General features: G+C 41.3%; 1 pseudogene; it reads right to left on the reverse strand.

The window, feature by feature from the left end:
* Nucleotides 1-4,023: 4,023 nt before the first annotated feature.
* On the reverse strand, nucleotides 4,024-5,587 carry LOC119048571 (HMG box-containing protein 1-like; annotated as a pseudogene).
* Nucleotides 5,588-6,521: the final 934 nt, after the last annotated feature.

Here is a 6,521-nt window from a genome sequence, read left to right on the forward strand (position 1 = left end):
AATGTATGGTTGCCTCTCACGTGTCCCTTGCTGGGAACTGCAACCCAGGCATGTGCCCTGACTGGGAATTGAACTGCAGTTGTTTGGTTCGAAGGCCCATACTCAGTCCACTGAGCTACACCAGCCAGGGCTCTCACCAGAGTTTTAATACCAGAGCTGTAACACCAGAGTTGCCTGTGACTGTCACAGTTATGATGTTTCATAATTGAGCTATGTCATAGATGAGTTGTTCTTTAGCAGAGACTGTCCATATCCAGGCTGTTCCCCAGTTACTCTGTTTTACCATTGAGCTGTTTGCCATGAATAAAGCATCTCTACCCTCACCATACCCCAAGGTGGGGACTCCTATTGGCTTTGAATTGGCCATGATGGTCTTCAGGTGACAGTTGTGATGTTAAAGGAGAAAATAATACTATCTTTAGCTGTTTGTTAAGACATTTTTAATTTTTTATTTGAAATAATATAGTATGCAAAATTTAGGGACATCATGAAGTGTGATGAACTGAAATCAGTGTAATGCTATGATTCCTCACCAGAAACACCACTTGGTAAGTAAATGAAAGCCATGAATGTAACTCAGAACAAAAGCAGCTGTATTATTAATGTATTTGCTCTAATTTTAGACAGTTGGAGGAAAAGTAAAGTTGCAAGTATTGTACTGCAATACGTGCAACGTCTGCCCCCACCATAAAAATATGATGACAAAATAAGATACTTAAGATATGTGCTGAGGTGATATAGAATGTAAAGTTTTAAAATACAAAGGTATCAACTGTTAGTAGCACCAATACAGTTACTGTATCCCAATGCTATTAACTTGACCTTGGCCTGTGCTAGTTCTCCATTGGAAATAATGGGTGGGTGCTGCCACCTGGTGCATAAACTCAGCATGCTTAGGTAGCTATACCAGGTGGCTCTTATGCTGGGATGCTACCACCAGCCAGATGTTCTGGTAGCCTCTTGGCACTGGCCAGACTAGGAGCTTCTGTGTTTGGCACAGAGCTGAGCCATGTGGTCAACTCCAAGAAAGATCAACTCTCAGCTTCTGTCTCATTCCATTATATATATGCTACAGATTAATAAGCAGTAAATAGACAATGTATGAAGAGCGGTTGCATATTTTTAATGCCCCTTTTGTGCAATTTAAAATAAAACATGGTCTGGCCAAGATGGAGGCATAGGTAGAAACCCTTTGCTTCCTCACACAACCAACAGGAGGATAACCAATCTAAAATCAATAAACAACCAAAAGCGCCAGAAAATCAAACTGCATGGAACTCCAACAACCAAGGAATTAAAGAAAAGAACAACCAGACCAGTAAGGCGGCAGACCAGGATGACCGACTCAGAAAAACCGCTGCAACTCAGTGGACCTTGGGGGTGGGGCTGGCTGCTGAGCTCAGCGGGATGCACGGGAGGGGCTGACTTAAAGGGAAAAATGAGACTCAGAGCTGGCTGTGGGCCATAGCTGGTGTTGCCATGGTGGGAGTCTCTCCCAGTCTCACAGGAGAGAGTTTGTTGAAAAGTGGGCTACCTAGGAGCAAGCGAGCTGCACTGTTCCTGCTCTGGCCTCTCTCCCACAGGCAGTGCTGTAGCTCAGCAAAGAGGTTGCCCTGCCTGGGTGAATACCCAAGGCCCCATCCCCTTACAACCTAGCAGTTGTGCCAAGACAAAGAAATATGGCCCAAATGAAAAAACAGAGCAAAACCTCAGAACTAAGCAATGAGGAGATTGCCAACCTATCTGATGGAGAATTTAAAGCCTGGGTAATCAAAATGATCGCAGAACTGATTGAGCTTGGTCAAAAAATGAAAGATGCCCAAAATGAAATAAAGCAAAATATTCAGGGAACCAACAGTGACAGGAAGGAAACCATGACTCAAAGCAACAATTTGGACCAGAAGGAAGAAATAAACTTCCAACTGGATCAGAATAAAGAAACAAGAATCTAAAAAAATGAAGAGAGGCTGAGAAATCTCTGAGACAACCTGAAACGTTCCAGTATCTGAATTATAGGGGTGCCAGAAAGAGAAGAACAGCAGGAAGAAATTGAAAACTTATTTGAACAAATAATGAAAGAAAACATCCCCAATCTGGTGAAGGAAATAGACTTCCAGGAATCCCAGACAGTCCCAAAGAAGTTGGACCCAAAGAGGAACACACCAAGGCACAGCATCATTAAGTTATCCAAGATCAAAGAAGCAAGGGGAAAGGAAAGAGTTACCTAGAAAGGGGTGCCTGTGGGGGCAGCTTTCCTGCAAGTCCCCCCACACGCCACAGACGAAAGTGAATATGGCCTTAGACATGACAGATCTGCTTGGGGAGAAGTGAGCTGTGGCCAGTTTCTCAGGGGAGACAAAGGCCAGCAGCAGCCAGTTTCTCTGAGGAGAAAAAGGCCCCAAGCCCCCTGTTCCAGGGTTATTATTGGGTTGTAATACACAGGAATACAGGGCAGCAAGGATCAAACAGTAGATAACATTTCAAAGAAATCTGAGGGCTTACTATGAGTCCGAGTCTGTCAGGAACAGAGTTTTAGGGTTTCCTGCTCAAACCCTTAACATGAATGAAAGCACACTTAGCAGAGCAGATTTCACAGGTTTATCAGGAAGTCTTTGTGATGCCAGATTTTCCCCCAGGACACACTCTAGCAAGGCAAGGAGCTACACCTCTCCCCAACGGGTATTCAGGCTTAAGGGGATTAGAGCCAGGAAGAGCTTCTCCCAGAGGACATGGGGACTTGGGCTATGTCAAAGCTATGGGGGGGGGGGGCGAAAGTCCATTGCTTTCTATTGCAGCCCCCCCCGCCCAGTCCTTCCATGAAGGCCTCCCAAGTGATCGAGTCTGGCTTAGGTTGCTCCCTGCTGTGAGGGGTCTTACTCATCACTGACTTCCGACCAAGCTTTGGGGGCAGGGAGAGGAAACTGAGGCAGTGTTTGCTACCAGAGACAAGCTTTGTCTCCTGTGGCTCGCATTCCAAAGGTTGCCCCTCACCCTTAGCCACAAGGGATGGAGATACAATTCCTAAAACCAGGCAGAGGGGCCTACAACACGTGCCCATTAGGATATATGCTAATTTCTCAAAAGAAACCTTGCAGGCAAGAAGGGGCTGTGAAGAAGTATTTGAAGTCATGACAGGCAAGGACCTACATCCAAGAATATTCTATCCAGCAAAGCTTTCATTTAGAATGGAAGGGCAGATAAAGCACTTCCCAGTTAAGGTCAAGTTAAAGGAGTTATCATCACCAAGCCATTATTATATGAAACATTAAAGGGACTTATCTAAGAAAAAGAAGATAAAAAATATGAACAGTAAAATGACAACAAACTCACAATTATCAGCAAATGAACCCTAAAAGACAAAAAACATAATGAAAACAAAAGCTAAGCAAACAACCAGAACAGGAACATAATCAGAGAAATGGATATCACACAGAGGGACTTCAGTAGGGAGGGTGAAGGGAGGAATAGGGGGGGAAGGTACAGGGAAGAGGAAGCATAATTAGTAGTATAAAATAGGGAGAGATAAAAATGGTATAGGAAAGAGCAGACTCAAAAAATTTGTATGTACAATCCATGGACATGAACTGGGTGGGAGGAATGTAGGAGGGTTGGGGGGATGAAGGGGGAAAACTGTCATAGCATAATCAATAAAAAGTACTTTAAAAAATAAACCATTAAAAATAATAATACAACATGTATACACTTCCCCTCTCTTTCTACTGTACTTTAGCACCACAGGATATCGATTTTCAAACCTATGTTACTTTAAATACATATGTGAACTTTGGGAGAAAAATAAGGCAATTTGGTTAACAATGTTGATAGTTTTAGTTTAATTAATTTCTAATGGAGAAAGCAAATCCTCATTCTTATTATTAAATCATTTCAACACTAAATGCTATCAATCCTATGGTCACACAAATTCAGTACAAATGATGAGACCATGATCTTAAGTCATTCCATCAACAGTCTATGTTCATGCAAATGCAGACTTAATGTGAGCATCCTGGTTTACTGGTGTTATCAGCTTGAATCAGTTATTTTCCTTTTCCAACAGTCAGAATTTAAACATTTTTGTTCTTCAGCCAAAGACTTGGCTTCTAATGTATACATTCTTCTCTCTTCATTCTTCATTTTCTTCCACCTGTCACCAAGGATTACAATAATGGCTCTGTTCTCTTTCCCTAGATACATCTAAGTATACTCTGTATTTTTTGGCAAAAAGCTCGAAGGCATTCATTGGTCTTTCAGACTTGTTAGGAAAAGTGGCACGCACAGTCCTGAGCTATGATTTTTGACAGCTTTAGCATACAAAGAATTGGTAGAGAGCTGTGATGATCCAGGTGAGCCATAGTTTTTACTGGATCCAGATCTTGCAAAGTCTTGACCTCCAGGTCCTCCACGTGGCAGAGATGTATGATGCTGATGAGCCATACTACTTAGCATATAGACTGCAGATGAATCCATAGATGTAAAGCCATAGTTTTTAAATGTATCAGAAACACCTGAATCATCAAAATTAATGGCATTGGCGTGTCCAGGAGGTAGATACACATCACCAATAGGAATTTTACAACACAGAATGCCATTCTGTACCACAATCAAGCTTGGATAAATGATGACCAGCCTTTATTTTTAACACAGGATAAATCATTCAGTTTATACATTACAGCTAATAAAACATCTTCTTCTACTGTATTAGGATCAAAAGTCAACTTCAGTATAGACTCACCAAATGATACGCTTTCTTCATGTAATAGCCACTTTAGAGCATCAGAACCATAGCTTTATGAGTCCCCATTTGGAGATCTTTCTCATTATCACAGCCTTCAGCTCTATCAAAATCCTAAACATCCTGCCATTCCTTATTGCTTCCCTTATGAAAGCACAATCATATGCCTTTCAAAAAATAGTGCCAAGCAGCTGAAGGCCAGGAATTGCACCAAATCATTTTGCAATCCCAAATCATTATCATATAGGAGGGAGGACATGGAGAAAGTGCCTGGTTCTGACTCACTATTTGCCCTTTCTTGTCTTTTGGGTATTTCCTTCTTCTAGTGCTGAGGGAAAACTGGCTCACTCTTAGAAGAAGGGAGCACTGGTGGAGGGCGTGCATAGGAATGTTAACTTTTGCTAGTAGTTATGATGCCTACAGGAGATAATCTTTTGTGAAATGAGTAAGGTGCAGGGGATAATCTGTTGTAAAATGAGTAAGGTATGCACTGTGTAAGTAGACTTTGTGGACTGGTGGTGATACTTGCTGATTCTGTTAGCCAATCCACCTCATTTTTATGCTAACTCTTTTCTAGCTTTGAACAGCCTGAAGTTCAGGAAGATCATCAAGCTCCATGTGCTCGTCACAGAAGTTATAGCCGGGCGAAGATGGCAAATTTTTATTACATTGCAGCAACTCCAATGAGTCATTCACTTCTGAACCTCTCTTGTCCATTACCAGTAGGAATTTCTGTACTGCATTAAGAATCAGATTTGTCTTCACTTCCCACACTATGTTATGGTGCTGTGACAAAGTTGTCCTAATTATCAAGTCCCTACTTTCAGGCCTTACTATGAGCACGTTCGAAATCATTAGTAAGTGAATTTTTCTATGATATAATACAAGGAGCCATGAACTGGTTCTATCAATTAACTTTCATTAGTGGAAAGTAGGACAGCACAGTGCAGTGGAGGTCCAGCAGAAATAACACCTCCTTGAGTGTGGTTTGTAGGGTAATAATATGAATGCAATAATTTATAGTTTTAACTTGAACATTTCACTGAAAATGTCATATGGTATGCCAGAGTGTGATATTATTATGTTACAGAATTATGAGCTTATGATTTTGTAATAAAAAAGGGGCTATTTGTGCCAGACCCTGTATTTCAGTCATCCTTCCCTCTTTCCCAGTCCAAACGCTACTGTTCTTGCAAGGTTCATCTAAGTTCTACATTCTCCAAGCAACCTTAGTGTTCTACAGTTGACTGTTGAACAATTCAGGTTCAAACTGGGTGGGTTCACTTATACACAGGTTTTTTTCAATAAATATAGTATTGGCTCTATATTTTCAGGTTTAGCATCTGGGAATCCAACCAGCCAGGGATGGAAAATACTGTTCAGGAATCTAGAGATGAGGAGGTCTGACCTTATGCATTGTTCTATACCACTTTATATAAGGAACTTGAAGATCCTGGGATTTCAGTATCCTCAGGAGTCCTAGAACAAATCCTCATTGGATACTGAGGGATGAGGGACTTTCAGTAAATTTTGTGAGAGTCAATAGTTATATGTGGATTTTTTTTTAACTGAATTCACTGGAGTGACATTGGTTCACAAAATCATACAAGTTTCAAGTGTACAACTCAATAAAATATCATCTTCACTTCATTGTGCATCCATCCCTCCCTTTACGCATAGCCTCTTTCTGCCCTCATTTTCCTTCCTATTATCCACATTCACCTAGCCCACCCCTCTTTCCTTCTGGTTATCACCACACCGTTGTCTGATCTAGGTTATATATATATAT

This window comes from Artibeus jamaicensis, unplaced genomic scaffold (assembly GCF_021234435.1).
Source record: "Artibeus jamaicensis isolate MK-2021 breed Jamaican fruit bat unplaced genomic scaffold, CSHL_Jam_final scaffold_916, whole genome shotgun sequence".
Classification (NCBI taxonomy): Eukaryota; Metazoa; Chordata; class Mammalia; order Chiroptera; family Phyllostomidae; genus Artibeus; species Artibeus jamaicensis.